We start from the raw sequence: 17,860 nt of genomic DNA on the forward strand, positions 1-17,860 counted from the left end.
ATTTTGAATTTGAATATGTGAAGTGCACCTCACATAGGCAGGCATGTAGGGATATTTCTCTGATTTATTTGATTTGAATAGTGCACCGTGTTAGGTGTCATTTTGTAGTATCGCGGTTTCGTGGTACTTTTTGAAACATGCCTGTTTTTAGCACACTCCGTAGGATGTGCTGTTCTGAAAATGGTACCAATTATCGATTGAGTGAAAAACAGCCGGCTCCCCCAGAGGGGACTCCAAATCGTGAAATGTATGTTAAATACGGTATTCCACCTATAATGTATAGTGCATTATGGCATAAGTATACTAAGACTGATCGTGAATTACAGTGGCCACTATATGGGTCGTTTGACCTTCGAAAGGTACAATATGTAGAGCAGTGCTTGTTTCAGCGAAGGTCTAGACAAGATATGTTTGATTGTGTGCGTACGTGGGAGAAAGAGGTGCGTGAACGAGCGAAGCGTGAGGAGGCCTTGGCGGAGAAAGTGCAGCGGAAGGCTGCACATGACAAAGCTTTACAGCTACAGGAGAAGGAATTACAGGAAAAGAAAGAGAGGGAGAGACGAGAACGTAATCTACAGGTTAATGGTCAATTCCCTATCAGGCGTCCTCTCTATCCAGTCCTTACTAATGAAACAGATGATTTTTCATTACTAGATCGTTGCCCGCCTCCGTACGTCGCACCTACGGCTCCGAATGAGGACTCGGACGAGGATAGTGATCGAACACAGCGTACCAGGTTATATACGGAACGAGCTACGGAATTGCGCTCGATTGCGCGAAAGCTAAATAGTAATACTGTTACTGTTTCTGATGTTACTAAACAAATGGAACAGTGGTCTGATAAGGAACGACTGTATTTTTTAGATCATTTTGGAGATGAAGTTGTTGAGCGATATAGAAAATATTCTCTCGAGTTAGAACCAAAGGAGATATCCAAGAGTCGTGAGAATTTTCGTAAAGGTATTTTTGTTCTTTCAGATGCGGACGACTTCTTCAAGCGTTTGCTTGAACTGCGTAGTGAGACGACACGGCTGCGGGAGTTGGAAAAGTCGAAGAATTCGTCTACGTCCGGAGCGACGGGGATATCCAAAGAATGCCCTATCTTTGAAACAGATAAGATCGCTGCGATTAATGTTAGACCTATGCGAGAAGCTGCGCCTTTATATGTCCCTCATAAAGGGGATGGCACAGATGATGATAAAAGCTCCAAAGACGCGAAAGGGTATTTTGTATATAATTGGGTTTATACGCCTTGGAATAGAGCAGATGTTATGGCGCTTAAGAATGCGTTACCTGATCCCCGTAAAAACCCTGCAGCTTTTTATGAAAATGTTGAAAGTGCAATTTCTTCATGTATCATGACGTTAGTTGATATTGATCTATTTTTCGGGTTGATATTGCCCCCTGATATGTGGAGAGTAATTCGTAGGTTTGATGACCAGACGACTCTCGGGGCCACTTGGAAAGATATTGTTCAGGCTGATTTAGATAGAGAACCAGCATGTAAACCGTGTAAATTAATATTAGACCTACCAGGGGCCATACTAACAAAACTAAAGACTCTTGCTCCCGCTAAAAAGATTGATTGGACTATATTAGCCTCTTGTAAGCAGAAAGCGGATGAATCAGTTTCCGATTTTTTCTCTCGCTTCGAGGAAGCGTTCCATGATTACAGTGGTCAATTATTGACAGAAGATACTGGCAGGCATCTATTCGTTGATAAGTATGTAGCTAATCTCCTACCGGAGATTGCGAAACGATTAAAAGCGAGTGAAAGTTCATAGACCACAGCAACCCCTGCTTCTTTATTGACTATGGCTCAATATTATGAAAGACAGGAATTAGAGGCGAAAGAAAGTAGTGATAAGAAGGCGAAGGATTTGAAGACGAAGGTAATGTTAGCTCAGGTTCAGGCTACGAGAGGGAACAATAGAGGAGGGCGAGGATCATACAGTAATGCTCCTCCCCCTCGTTCTGACATTTCTGTGAATCAATGTGCATACTGCAAACAGTTTGGGCATTGGATTACAGACTGTCCGGTGTTTCGAGAGCAGCGTAATTTGAGGGGACGAGGAAGTGGGAGATCTAGGAATTATTATGGAGGGTCAAGAGGAGGTTATGGCACGAATGATCGAGGAGGTTATGGCATAAATGACCGTGGAGGATATGGAGCAAGGGGTCGTGGTCAGTCAGATTATAATACGTTTGATAACCGCAATCAATATCAGATAAATGAGGGTGATCCTGCTGAACCACGGGATGAGCATTACGCATAGGATTGCGTAGGATGGGGTGTGGAATCGGTTGAGGTACCAGTTGATCAGAGGGGTCCATACATAGAAGCACATGTTTTGGGTTCTACTGATAAATTTCTGGTCGATACAGGAGCTACTCGTAGCGCTTTGTCCAAACACTTGGTTCCAAGGGCTCCCCTGTCTGGCGAGGTAATTACAGCAATAGGGTTCGATGGAACACCTACTTCTAGCCCACTGTCTCAACCTGTTGCATTTCATGTTGATAAATTTGCTGCCCCTTGTCCCTTTTTGTTGTCCCCAAATACACCCGATAATATTATTGGACTCGATATGTTAAAACACTTTCGAGCTACTATTCGCTGTGCCCCAGAAGGAGTGCGAGTTGTGCTGAATGAGAATTACCCAGACTTTGAGCGAGTGTGTTTTCTCCATGAATCTGAAGTATTGGCCTCCTTACCAAATACGTTATGGGCCACTTCTGACACGGATGTGGGGCAGATGTTAATCCCTCCAGTACGAATTACTGTAAAGGAGGGAGTATCTTTACCACGTGTCCCACAATATAAGATTTCTAGAGAAGGGGAACTTGCATTAATACACATTGTCAATGATTTGATTTCTGCAGGAGTAGTTGAGGAAGTTTCTTACAATGTTTGCAATAGCCCAATTTTACCGATCCTTAAGAGAGACACAGATACTAAGGTTTATCGTTTCATTATTGATTTGAGGGAAATAAACAAGATAGTAGTGCCTCAGTACCCAGTGGTGTCTGACATCACCACGTTGCTTACGTTGGTTCCATCGACGGCAACTACTTTTACAGTTATCGATTTAAAGAATGCCTTCTTTTCGATCCCTGTACATCCTGACAGTCGATATCTATTCGGCTTTACATTAAATAATAAATCGTACAGATTCTGTCGAATTCCTCAAGGCTATACTGAAAGTCCTAGTATTTATAGTCAAGCATTAAAAAGACAGCTTGATTCTTTTGACTTACAAGAGGGAGTGGTTCTCATTCAATATGTAGACGATATCTTACTTGCTGCAGAGACGCCAGAACAATGTGAGAAGAGTACCTTTGCTTTGCTTTCCTTCCTGGCCAAACATAATCATAAAGTTTCGAAGAAAAAGCTGCAATATTGTAGACCAAAGGTGACCTACCTCGGTCATCTTTTGTCTAAGGAGGGCCGTGCATTGACACCAGATCGAATTCAAGCAATCCTAGATACTCCAGTCCCTCGCACTCAGAAGGATGTTCGCGCCTTTATAGGTCTGACGTCTTTTTGTAGGCAATGGATACTGGGTTTTTCACATGTCGTTAAACCATTGTTGGCATTATTGTCTAAAGATACACCGATTCCCATTGAATGGACGGATGAATGTCAGAATGCTTTTGAACAATTGAGACAAGCTCTTTGTTCTGCACCAGTGTTAGGTACACCTGATTACACGAAGATTTTTACATTGTATGTACATGAGAAGGATGGGTGCGCATTGTCAGTGTTAGTGCAGACACACGGAGACAAACAGAGGCCTTGTGCATACTTCTCGGCGGTACTCGACCCTGTGGCTCGAGGATTGCCTGGATGTTTTCGAGCAGTTGCAGCAACAGCAGTTGCGATACGACAAAGTGAGGGAATAGTTTTGTCACACAAATTGTTGGTGCTAGTTCCCCATGCAGTAGATGCGTTACTGAATCAAACGAAAACACAGCATCTAACTAGTGCCCGTCTGACAGGATATGAGCTAACGTTGTTGGCACCGCACATCACACTAAAACGATGTGCAACACTAAATCCTGCTACTTTATTGCCGGATCCTGTTGCTGAGACCCAGAAGGAAGAACAACATGATTGTGTTTTCCTGACTGAGGAACAGACAAAGGGTCGTATCGATTTACAGGATACGCCATTTCCAGATGTAGATGGGGAACTGTGGGTTGATGGATCGTGCGTGAGGTTACCAGATGGTACGACTTCCGCAGCTTATGCGATCACGACACTTAAGACTGTAGTAGAAGCAGCACGGATACCCCAAAAATCAGCTCAAGCGGCTGAGTTGATAGCCTTAACGAAGGCATGTGAGTTAAGTGCTGGATTATGTGTGAACATTTACACGGATAGTCGTTACGCTTTCGGAGTAGTGCATGATTTTGGCCTACTTTGGAAGGAACGAGGATTCCTGACTTCACACGGAGTACACATCATGCATGGAGAATTGGTACGCGATCTCCTGAATGCATTGTTGTGCCCAAAGAAAGTTGCAATAGTCAAGTGCAGTGCACATAAAAAGGTGACGGACAAAATAGGACAGGGCAATGCCTTTGCAGATCGCATTGCAAGAGAGACCGCTATGCTACAAAATAATTTCCCCATGTATGTGGTGAAGTCACAAGCTGAGCGGTGGCATGATGCTAGAGAAGAAATACTCGATATACAGAAGTCAGCATCAGAGGCAGAACTTGTGAAATGGGCCACCGAGGGAGTATTGGATGATGAGGGTTGCTGGCGTAGTAAAGATATGGAGAGATGGAAACTACCCATGGCCTATTTACAAACAATGGTGCAAATGACACATGGACTGGCACACATTGGAGCTCTCGCAATTACTAAATTGCTTACACGAGTTTGGGAAAATGCTGACATTGCTAGCACAGCTAAAAGAGTAGTGCAGACCTGTCTGGTATGTTTGCAGCATAATCCTGGACAAGGGACTCATACTCCTAAAGGTGGGTTTGTTCCACCTACTGCACCATTCGAAGTACTACAAATGGATTACATCCAGCTGGAACGCTGTAATAATCTCAAGTATGTTCTAGTAGTGGTGTGTGCCTTCAGCAAATGGATTGAGGCTTACCCTACGAAAGACAATACAGCGTTGACAACAGCTAAGGTGCTACTGAAGGAGTACTTCCCGCGCTACGGTGTTTGTAAACTTATGTGGAGTGATAATGGCCCTCATTTCATTGGAAAAGTAGTGGAATATGTCCTGAAAGGATTGGGAATCAAACAACGATTCCATGCTGTCTTTCATCCGCAATCAGCAGGTTTAGTAGAACGATACAATGCAACTCTGAAGCTGAAGCTAGCAAAGATAGTGGCATCTACATCACTGAAATGGCCGGACGCTTTGCCTCTGGCATTGCTGTCCATTCGATCAGTGCCACATTCTCGATCTGGCCTCACACCCTATGAAGTAGTGTTTGGAAGGCCTATGAATATCTGGGGAGTTCCGAAACCTCGTTTGATACATGACATGCCTTGTATAATGATGAACGATTATCTGGCACGATTAACAAATGATTTGCTTTCTATTCATCAACAGGTTCGAGAGGCGCCCCCTGATAACTCCGCTGGTGAGGCTCACGATCTCCGCCCTGGGGACCACGTGATGGTAAAAATCTTTGAGCGATCCAGCAGTTTGGAACCGAGATGGCATGGCCCTGAGCAAGTGCTGTTGGCTACGCGAACTGCTGTGAGAGTCACCAATAAGAAGCGGTGGATTCATTCAACGCACTGCCGACGTGTCTCTCCGGATCTGGTGAGCCCTGTGGTGCTATCCGACTACAGAAAGATTTTGGACACAGAAAAGAGCCCAGCTGTCACGCCTGATGAATTGGAGGGAGCCTTCCCGGACCACGTTGTTTCTGATAAAGTGAAGTATAACCTGCGCCCCAGGAAATAAGATTTCTTTTGTGCTCTTTTGAAACTGGTTGGTAACCGCTCTGAGGTTTGTGAAACGGAAGCCGGGAATATCAAGGGGGGGGGATCAGTTCTGCCCAGTGTAGCGACACCCGTCTTGAATCCCGGAGAACAAATCAACGGCAGCCTCGGTTCAGAACCATCGTTTTAATTTTTTTCGTTTAAGTGTTGCTTTTTGAAGAGTATTGTTTTGTGAACTATGGCATCTCCTTCGACACGAAGAGGGAGAATTCTTGGTGCTGTTTTGTTTGTCTTGACCGTAGTGGTGATCGCAGTATTAGCCTGGACTATAGAACTGTTGTTTCCTGTACGAGAACATTTACTGCCCACCACTCCAAGTCCGTCTGAACATTTTCATTTCACTCTGCCTTTCCATGAAGAAAGAAATAGGCAGACTTATTTGAATAACAGTTTTATTAAGATTTTGCATCATACTCATAACATGACCAACACGTCCAATTGTTGGGTATGTGGGATGTTGCCCGGACATCAGAAGAAGGGAGGAACACCACTCATTCCTCTCCCGTTTTCTCATAATGGTTCTTGTCATGCTTGGTACACTCTTCTTTTTACTCTGCGATGGCCAACGAAGGGTGGATTACTTTTTCGGTTGAATAAAATATGCTATAACGATAAAGATGGCTATCCACATGCTGAAGGAACTAAATTCGAATGGGAAGAATATCGTCCGGACAATATTTCTACGCCTCGTGTATATACGAATCAAAGACTTATAAATGTTACGAACTTGCATATAATAACCGTGATTGATACAAAAGCAGATTTGTGTATTAGAAATAAAGGTACAATCCCCGTAGGTCGCAGTGAATGTAATATTACACTTACCTTTGATACACCAACTGGAATTGCATTTGTAGCTTCGCATAACACATATTTCGTTTGTGGAAATAAGGGATACCATCGTCTACCATTGGGATGGTTGGGAACGTGTTATATAGCATTTGTATTACCACCTGTGTTTATTGCTCCTCCCATGTATCACAATGATTATGTTTTGTATCATGATTTCATATTGAATAGAGCGAAACGATCAATAGACCTTGATGAAATAGACCAGACTGATACCACTTTGCAACAATATGTAGATTTCAATTTGGGGTTATTTTCATTCGTAGGAGCTGCATTAAATAGTAGAAAGATAAGGCGGCTTACACGAGTGGTGGAAGCCGTTGCCAACGAGACTGCTTCTGCTTTAGGGAATATTACTGAGGAATTGCAAATTACCAGAATTGTGGCGCTCCAGAATCGAATGGTTCTAGATGTGATACTAGCTGATAGAGGTGGAGCATGCCGCGTCATCGGAAGTAGTTGTTGCGTATATGTACCAGATAACTCACCTTCTGTATATGATTCGATTACAAAATTACATAAAATAGCTGCTGAGATCCACCCAGAAAATGGAACATGGACTTTTTCTGGTTGGTTCTGGACTCTGCTTAGTACTTGGGGTTGGAAATTATTAACGATTCTCTGTGTTTTTATTGGAATACTATTTTTCCTTTGTCTATGTATTCAATGTGGCCCTACATTATGTTCTGTATGTATCACAGCCTGCATTCCGTCCAAACGAACTATTGTCAAGCAAGAGAAACTGAGCAATGATGAAGTATTAAAAATTATGGCTATTGACATTGAGGATGAACGTTCTGACTATGTCCACTATGAGGTAGCTTTTGCTAAACGCTAAAAGGGCCGTCTGTCGTGTTTTGGCAGCTCCTGAGTTAGCGTTTAGCACAGCTACACGGTCTTTTCTGTTAACTTGACCAAAACGAATGGGGGCCATTTTGAATCCCTTTGACTTCCGTTGCAATGAACACGCTGCCTCGTGGTCAGTGTGCCCTTTCGTCCTTTCTCGATACCCATGGTCACTAGTCTGCTCGGCAACAGGCTATTTTTAGTACTGGTCAAGCGCACATGCGCATTTCGCACCAATTGGTCACTCTCCAGGAATGTTCACGCTAACAGACCAGTGCTGATGAAACTCCTCCCACATGTTGGCTGTGTTCCAAAAATGACCTTATATGTACCTAAAATGTGTAACTTGTAACCGCCTATCTTTTATTTGCTATGAAACCATATAAAAGAGGTCGCGCACCGATGTTCGGTGTGCTACTTCTTACATTACCGAAGGGTGCTGTTGGAATGTATCACCACCCCATGGGGTCTTAATAAACTTGTCTTTTACCTTTTCCAGTGTCCGTGCCAACTTCTATACTAAGGTGTTAGAGAGTTTAGCAGAGTATGTAGGCCTGATTTTGAACCCAACACCACAGTAGAAACAAATGAACAGCGCGTACATGAAGAAAACACCCCATGGAGTGTATGACAGTGCAGTGAGAATATATGACCTTATCTCCCACATCTGTAAAACAATAAAAAAAGAGTGAAAAACATCTAGACTGATGGTGGAAACGATAACAGTGTGCATACCGGAAAAATAACTAAGACCATGAAAAATCGTTCATGGACAAACGTATTCAATTTAATAGACCGGTGTACCACAAATGTGAAGCCACCTGTTAGAGGGGTACGACTTTACAGATTTAGTTTCTCACGATAAACATATGTAGGTCAAAGAGAAACATAATGTGTACCCAAATGTGTGCATCACTAAAAGAGGTGGTATGGTGAATGTAACACATGCAAATTTGTGTACGGCAGGCAGCCATGCAGACGAGGTTAGAATGTGCAAGCTTTAAGTTTTACTCACGCAACCATTATGGATAACAATGCGCAGCTACCTGGAAGGCAACATGTACTAAAAAGTATATTAAGTCTTGCCCCAAAAAAGGCACGAAATTTGATATGAAGAAATTTCTTACATTGATGTAAATAAACATCACAGCAAAGAACAAACTGTCTAATTGGAGGACTATTTGTTTTGTTTAAACCGTTACCCCTTCTCTTTGGGATTACCAGTTGTGCACAGGGGGACATCTCCTAACCAGGAGATGCAACTTGGTTATTTATACGTCTAACACTTCTTGGATTAGAAAGTGAATCCCCAGTAGCACGCATCACCTTTTTTAATAATTTGAAGCATCCTGGTAGTGCGTGTCCTCACCTGTCTTGCTGTTCCAAACCTGACAAATCAGTCTGGCGGCAGAGTTCAGGACTATCTGTAGCTTGCAGGTAACCTCCTTATTTGCCCTCAAAAAGAGGATGTTGCCATAGTCCAGTCTTGAGGTGACAAGAGCTTGGACCGAGGTTCTCTGGGTAGAGCTGGGTAATGCCTTGCAATTCAGTCCTGGTACAGTGCATTGAAGACCTGATTGCATTGAATACTCGTGGCGCTTATAAAACTGATACCTTTGCTTTGTTGAACCATTTGGCTGAAAATGGACATAAAGTGACTCTGAGCAAATTGCAATACTTTATGACTGAGGTCCTATACTTGGGACATCGTATAGAGAAAGGCGGAGAAAGGTGTCACAAGAAAGGATTTCGGCAATCCTTTTAATTAATAGGCCACGCACCCAGAAGGAAGTCAGAATGTTTTTAGGAATGGTGGGCTACTGTCACCAGTGCATACCCATCTTTTCCTTAATGGCCAAACCTCTCCAGAGGTTGACACACCAAGATGTGTCTAATCTTGTGCACTGGGACAATGACTGTTTGAATGTATTCCTGGAGTTAAGAGAGAGTCCCTGTCATGCTCATGCGTTGGGAATTCTAGATTACAACAAATCATTTTCACTCTTCCGTCATGAGACAGAGGACTGTGCACTCTCAGTGTCAACACAGCACCATCGAAATGCCCGTAGACCAGCCGCCTATTTTACTGCTACTTTAGATCTAGTCGCATCTGCGATGCCCGGATGTCTCAAATCCATTGCTGCAACAGGTGTCAACATAGAGAGATGCATAGGCATCGTGATGGGTAACCCGCATTCAGTGGAACTGCTGTTGACTAGAATGCGCACCCAACACCTGACTAATAGACGGCTTACTCGATACGAGCAGATGATCTTGGCCGCCAAAAACATTACCTTGAAGCGATGTTCTAGCCTAAACCCTGCCACCCTCTTACCCTTGTCTAATTGTAATGAAGATGGAGATGAAGGAGAGCATGACTGTCTTGATGTCACTGAACTATGCACCAAACCCCATCTTGATATTACCAATGAGTGGTGGAAGCTGCTTGGCTCCAAAGAGTATTCTCTGCACAAGTGGCTGAATTGCTTGCCCTAATGTGCATGCTGTGTTTCAGACTAGTTGAGAGTGACAATCTTCACCGATAGACAATATGGGTTGATTTCGGACAGTTATGGTCTCAGAGGGGATTCATGACCTCATCAGGATCACCAATACGGAATGGAGAAGCTGTGAGAAAATTGTTGTAAGCCTTGTGTAACGGGGGGCTGGGATCGAGGTCTAGACAAGGATCAAGGTCCACGCAACGTTGTGTTAAAGCCAGCTTTATTTTACTGTACACTCGTGTTTTATGAGTAGCCAGAGTTCAGGAATGAGGGAACGGATATTTCCTCTTATCCGGTCATGGCTCCAATCACAGTTGGCTCTCGTCTTCTTCTTTTCTTCCTGTGGAGGTGAGGGGTACTCGTGCAAAGGAGAGAAGAGAGGCAAGTATCAGGATGGCTATCCGGTTACAGTATTGGGGAAAAGGAGTGAGGGATCACCCGTGCTCAGCCGAACGTCAAAGGACGTGTACATGTGCAGGGAAGTACCGGGAGATTTGAATGGAGTCAGGCACCCTACTCGCCGGCTTTCTCCCTCCTCCCGAACCAACCCGCAAATTGTTCCCATACCTGGGAGAGCAACGCTCCTCCAGGAGCGTGGCTGGGTGCAGCGCCATGTCGTTGGCCTCTTGGCACTCTGGTTGTTCTCGATTCCCCAGGGTACTCCGGTTGAAGCAGGGATTCCCCTCCTGGCGTCTCTGTCGTCTTCTCTGTGGCATTCACAAACGACTCTTTGTCTCCCCTTCCAGGTTTTTGGCGATCACTCCCTCAACGTCGTTGTTCAGGGATTGGCCCTGGGAGAGTGATGTCAAGCTCCTGGGTGGAGTCGTCGTAGGAAGTGTGTCCCTTAAAGGAGCCGTGAGCAACAAAGGGGGTGTCAGTATCCTGTGTAGTGCTTGGAGCGATAGTCCAGTAGTCCGGCTGAAAAGAGATGAGAGGGCTGGTTTCAGAAGGAACAGTCCACCAGTCCTTGGTAGGTGCAATCCCCACGTTTCTCTCCTTGCCCTCCTGCTGGATGTTGGGTTCGCAATACCTTGTTAATGCTTTGAGATATTGCAGTGGTCAAGTTTTCTGCTCACTGTAAGGGAAACAATTTTGTTACAGTGGGGAATCGTTACTCTGATGAAGTCGCTTGCTATTGTGCACTTAATGTTTGTACATTCAATGGGGAATACACAAATGAAAAAAAGGAGATGAGACCAACCTCAACCTTTTGGTGACTGTTGCTGATACTTGGGATTAGGTGAAAGGTTACAAGAGGAGGTGTCTGAGGTGTTCGAAAATAAATTATGATATTTGGGTTTCAAGTGATGGAACACCAGTTTTACCAAATAGCCTGTTGTCTCAGATGGGGAGACATATTCATGAGCTGACATATATAGGAAGGGATGTGATGGTGAGGTTGTTCAGGCAAAAATGTTTTAATCAAAAGTTCCAAGGGATGTCTGAAGCATTATGTCACAGATGTGTGACGTATCAGCAAATTAATGTAACAAAGAGAACTGCTGTTACATTGAGTCACATAGGAAGGTCAGGAGGACCTTTTAATAGGATACAGTTAGACTTTGTTCAGATGCCTGTGTGTAACAAGTTAAGATACATTCTGGTGGTGGTGGTGTGCATATTTTCTTGTTGGGTGCAGTAGCGTAGCAAGGTTAGGTGGTACCCAGTGCGGAGCTTGACAAACCAGCAAAAATATGTTTTTAAAACACATATTGTTGCCATTTTGTCACCCCCCTCAGTGAGGACACCCGGGGCGGCCCGGATGTATGACGTTACAACGCATACTTTTACAACGCATACCTTTACAACGCATTTTTTACAACGCACATCCATTACAACGCATTCCATTACAACGCATGCCATTATAACAAATTTTTTAAAACTACCTTTAGAACGCATTCCATTACAACGCATACTACCTTTACAAAGCATACCATTACCTCTACGTCCCTCGTCCTCGACCCAGTCATCACTCATGAGGTATTCCACAGACAGGAAACAAAACAGGAAACACTTTTAGGCTCCACCCCCCTCCTGCCAGGTGCTATATCATACCTAACCACCAGAAGCACATCCTGTTTTGTTTCCTGTCGGTGGTTTACTTGATGGGAGACGCTGGGGTGAGTGCCGGGCACTTACCTGCTTCATTTGCCCTGTGGATCCTCCTCTGCTGGGCTCTGGGAGGCTCCCGTGGACCGTCGTGGGATTCCTTGGAGTGGGGCTGCTGGACTTCCCTGTCTCCTCCTGGGCTCAGGAGACCTGTGCTGCTTGGCTTTGTGGGTCTTCCTGTTTTCTTCCTGCCAGGTTTTTGATCATGCTGGGCTGATTGGAGGCGTTGTCCTGATTCCGGTCCTGCTGCACGGCGGAGTACAGGTAGGAGTGTGGGGCGGTAGCACTTGGCCGTCTCTTGGGCGGGCTTCTCCCCGATTCTCCCCCTCTTCGGCGAGTGTGTCACTCGCAGCCATGCCTTGCTGAGGTGAGGGGGCCCGGGTGTCAGCTTGTCTGTGATTGCTAGCTTCTTGGGCTTGCTCGCGCTTCCGCGGTGTAGCTTCACGGCGAGGGCTGCATGTCATTAGACGGGCGCCCGGATGGGCCCCGGGCGCGCCAATCTTTGGAGGTGGTTTCTGGCGAAGAGATGTATTTGCGACCCACTCTGGCTGTTTGGCCACGGTTTCGCTTTGGTCCCGCCCCTCCTCATTGCAGTTTCATTTTCGGCCTCGTTGGTGATTGGCCGGGGCCAGGACTTGCCTCTTAGGATGTTTTACGTGTGGGGGATTGGTCGTTTTTTGTACTCTTGTCCGCCCCTGCAATTCTTTCTCCCTGGGGGGCTAATTGGTTGGGTGTGCCCTATTTATATGTCCTCTGGGGAGGTGTCCTGTTGTAGCGTTCCTGCTCCTTTGTTGCTGCTGCTTTGAACCAGTGTGAGTTAGTTATGGGCAAGCACCATCGTAAGAGGAAGCATTCCTCTCCTGTGCCTTCCTCTTCCCCTGGGTCCGTTGGGGACTCCACTCCTCCTGTGAAGCATGCCAGGAAGGATGATGATAGGATTAAGCGCCTTATTCTGGAGACTCTTTCTGATCTTAAGGCAAACAAGAAGGCTGCTGTTGGTCTTTCTGGTGCTGCTGCCTTTTACTCGAATATTTCCTCCCCTGATGAGTCTGATGGGTCTTCTCTTGCTGCTGTTGAGCTTCAGGGCAAGAACATTTCCAGGGACCTCTTGCCTGACGTCCTTTCCCATGTGTGGGTTAACATGGGGTTTCCTGATGATTCTACGCCCAGCTCCTCTCAGGATGCTCTCTTGCCGCAATTTAGGAAGCCTGTTGCCTCTTCTCTGCCGGTGCATCCTTTTGTGTCTGATGTCCTGCTGAAGGAGTGGAAGGACCCAGATCATATTGCTATGCCCAGGTTTATGTCCAAGCTTTATCCTTTGTTGGTTATGGCGGACTCGTTGCCTGATTCCATTCCTGTGGACTCCGTTGTGGCCAGTCTTGTGGGTCGTCCTTCCATGGCGGATGATAACATTCTGAAGGACGGTGTGGATAAGAAGGTGGATTCAGCTCTGAAGAAGTCTTATGCTGCCTCTCACCTGGCTATTCGTTCTGGTATTTATGGGGCCTATGTTGCCTAGTCTTTGCTGACCGATTTCAAGTCCCTGTTTTCTACGATGCAGGAGGGTGGCAGTTGTCCGGAATTACTGGAGTCCATGGAACGCCAGGCAGAATTCCTGTAGGTCATCGCTTTTGATTCTGTGAGGGCTTCTGCAATGTCCTGTGGTTCCTCTATTGCTGCCCGTCGGAACCTGTTGTTGTGGGATTGGAAGACGGACACGGCCCAACGTTCCATGGCTTTGAGGCTGCCTTTCACTGGTACCCGTCTGTTTGGTGACTCTCTGGAGGAGAAGCTGCATAAGGTCTTTAAAGAACGCAAGCATTCTTTGTCTTTTCGTGACCTTCCGCCCCGTGGGGGTTCCTCCTTCTCAGGTGCCAGGTCTTTCCGCCAGCCTTCCAGGTTTCCACAGTCATCCTTCAGGAATCAGCGTGGCACTGGCCGGTCTTTTCCACTGAAGTTTCAGAAGAAATCCCAGCGGGGTGCTGGGTCTGGCCCGCAGCGTTCCTGACTATGCCATCCAGGGGGTCGTTCTCGATGGTGGTCCACCTGTGGTTGGTGGGAGGCTTCGCATGTTCCTTCCGGCTTGGCGCTTGTAAATGTAAATGTAAATGTAAATGTCAAGGTTTTTGTAGAGCGCACTGTCACCAAGCGGTTTCCTGGCGCTATTACTCATACTGCTGAGGAACCCATCCTGGCTTTCCTTGTGAAGTGTCCACTCCTGGGCACCCCCAGGGTGAAGCCAGGCATCCTAGCGCTGTGGGGGCCGGTGTGGAGGTTAAGCAAGCTATTGCCCAGAGTTGCAGCGTGGGGCCCATGATTAGAATAGGCACCGAGGCGAGAATTGTCAGGTCCGAGGAAATTGAGCCCAAGACCCGCCGAGGCGGGAATTGAACCCTGCATCAGGGTCTGCCGCTCTAACCATTGAGCCACACTCCTCCACGACAACCTCCGACAGATGGGTGCTGGATGTTTTATCTCAAGGTTACCAGATCGAGTTCCTGTTCCCCCCCCTCTCCGGGGTGGTGGTGACCCCATCTCCTCGGGATGCCTCCCGCCATCTGGCCTTGTTGGAAGGGGTTCATCTTTTGGTCAGCAAGCTTGCGATTGTCCCTGTTCCGGAGGAGGAGCTGGGGATGGGTGTATACTCCATCATCTTTGTAGTGCCGAAGATCACGGGGGGGTTCCGGGTGGTCATCAACCTTCGGGGTCTGAAGTTGTTCGTGAAGAAGATCCCGTTCAAGACGGAAACTCTCCAAAAGGTGATTCCACTGACCCAGTCCGGTTGGGTGTTCTCCACTCTCGATCTCCAGGACGCGTATCTTAGCGTCCCTGTGGCTGTGAGGGATCAGCGTTACCTGCGCCTCTGCCTGGAGGGTCAGCACTGGCAGTTCTGCGTCCTTCCTTTTGTTCTTCGGTCCGCCCCCAGGGTGTTCACCAAGGTGGTCGCTCCTTTGGTGGCACATCTCCATCTCCTGGGGGTGTCAGTGTTCCCATATCTGGACGACTGGATGGTTCAGGCTCCGTCTCTGGAGGTCATGTCTCGCCGCCTTCTCTTGACCATGACTACGTTCAGGGAGATCGGGTTCTTGATCAACTTGCCGAAGTGCCACCTGGAGCCTGCCACCCGGAGGACCTTCATCGGAGCCGTGTTCGATTCTGTATTGGACAAGGTGTTCCTGCCGGACGCCCGGATTTGTCACCTTCAGTCGTTGCTGAGGAAGTTGTTGTCACAGGCTTCGGCTCCCCTCCTGCAGTGGCTGGAAGTTCAGGGTCACATGGCTGCATCTGTTTTCACCGTGCCCTGGGCCAGGGTTCATCTGCGCCCTCTGCTGTGGCATGTGCAGAGGTGGGTTCCTTTTCCTGTCTTGGACTATGCTGTTCCTGTGCCTGTGTCTCTGGACATTGTAGCTGCTCTCCAGTGGTGGCTGGATCCTTCCCACCTTTCCATGGGGATGTGTATCCATCTGCCTCCTCTGGTTGTGACCACGGATGCCAGCGCTTCAGGCTGGGGTGCGACTCTGGATCATTGGGCGATGCATGCTCGTTGGCTCCCGTCGGAGTCGCGCAGGTCGTCCAACTGGAGGGAGTTGTCTGCCGTGGAGAGGGTGCTCCGCTTTTTCCATCTTTATCTGAAGGGTTGCCATGTCCTGGTGAGATCGGACAACACAGTGACTTTGGCCTATATCAATCACCGAGGGGGGACCCGCAGTTCATCCCTGAATCTCGTGGCTTGTTCCATTTCGGATTGGGCGGAGCAACATCTTCTGGCCCTGTCTGCTCAGCACATTCGGGGTGTGGACAACGTAGTGGCGGATTCATTGAGCTGGAGGTTTCCTTCGTCTCTGTCCCTGTGTCTGGCTCCCCGGACCTTTCGGTTGCTTTGCCTGAGGTTCGGGACTCCGGATCTGGATCTGTTTACCTACCGGTCCTATGCCCTGGTTCCCCTGTTCTGCTCCAGGTCTCCGGAGGTGGGCGCCAGGGGGGTGGATGCCTTGTCTCTCCTGTGGCCTCCTTGGCTTCTATATGCCTTTCCTCCCTTTCCTCTGATTCCTGCCTTTTTGCTGAAGGTCCAGCAGGAGGGGGCTCAGGTGGTGGCTGTTCTTCCGCACTGGCCGAGGAGGTCTTGGTTTCCTCTGTTGCTGGGCCTAGCAGTGGGCCCTCCTTGGCTTCTGCCCCGCTACCCCTCTCTGTTGAGGTCCCCGTCCCCCCTTCTGGTTCCCCTCACCGTGGCGGTCTGGAGGTTGAACGGTTGTCTCTTGGGGTCCGTGGTCTGCCCGACCACATCATTGCTGTGATGCAGGCCTCTCGTAGGCAGTCTACCTTGGCTTCCTATTCGAAGCACTGGTCTTCTTTTTCGGGGTGGTGTTCCTCCTCTGGTCTGTCTCCTACCTCTTGCCCTGTGTCTTCTGTTCTTCCGTTTTTTCTGGATGGCTTTCAGAAGCGCTTTGCTTTGTCTACTTTGCGGGACCAATGGGCTGCTATCCGTGCCTTTCGGGATCCTGTTTCTTTTCTACCTTCGGATGGCTTGTTGGTTTCTCGCCTCTTTCGAAGTTTCTCTCTCTCTTCGCCTTCTGTGCGTTCCCTGGTGCCCCCTTGGGATCTTTCCTTGGTGTTGGGTGTTTTGCAGTCCTCCCACAGAGTCTGTGGACCTTAAGTTCCTGTCCTACAAAGTGGCTTTTCTAGTGGCTATTACTTCTGCGAGACAGCTGGGGGAACTTACGGCCTTGCGTTGTTCTCCCCCGTTTTTGCGTTTTCTGGATGACGCTGTGGTGCTCTCTTTCGATCCTGGGTTTGTCCCCAAAGTCCGCTCTCGTTTTCATTCTTCTCAGGAGCTGGTTCTTCCTTCTTTGTGTCCTTCTCCTTCTTATCCTTCTGAGCTCTTGCTTCATTCCTTGAACCTGAAGCGTGCCTTGTCTATTTATGTGGCTAGGTCTGCGGGGTTTCGCTCCTCTGACTCCCTCTTTGTGACCTTTGGTTGTGCTGGTACGGGTAAGGCTGCTTCCAGGCTTATTTTGGGTCGCTGGATTAAGGCTGTCATCACTCTTGCTTATCTTGGTGCTGGTTTGCCTTTTCCGGTGGGTGTTCAGGCACGTTCCACTCGAGGCGTGTCTGCCTCTTGGGCTGCTTATCATGGTGTGTCTCTTGATGAGATCTGTCGGGCTGGGACTTGGGCCTCCAAGTCTACGTTTGTGAGACACTACCGGTTGAATTGTGCCCTTTCTGACCGGACCAATTTTGGTAGTGGGGTGTTGCAGGCTGTGGGGGTTCCCCCCCGCTCTGATTCTGTGTGTTTTATTAAATTTTCACATGCTGCACTCCTTTGTGTCTGGTCTGTGTTTTGCTGTGTTTGGGTTGCCAAAGGCCTGGTTGGGCATTGCTTTGGTATGCCTCATGAGTGATGACTGGGTTGAGGACGAGGGACGTAGAGGTAATGCTATGATTACATTGGGTAATCCCCATTACTCTTAGTCCTACTCATCCTCGACCCAGTCATACTTCCCACCCTCCCTTCCTGTCCAGGCCTTTGTTGCTTGGTGTGTCAGGATGTGCTTCTGGTGGTTAGGTATGATAT

Source organism: Lissotriton helveticus, chromosome 3_1, assembly GCF_964261635.1.
Source record: "Lissotriton helveticus chromosome 3_1, aLisHel1.1, whole genome shotgun sequence".
Classification (NCBI taxonomy): Eukaryota; Metazoa; Chordata; class Amphibia; order Caudata; family Salamandridae; genus Lissotriton; species Lissotriton helveticus.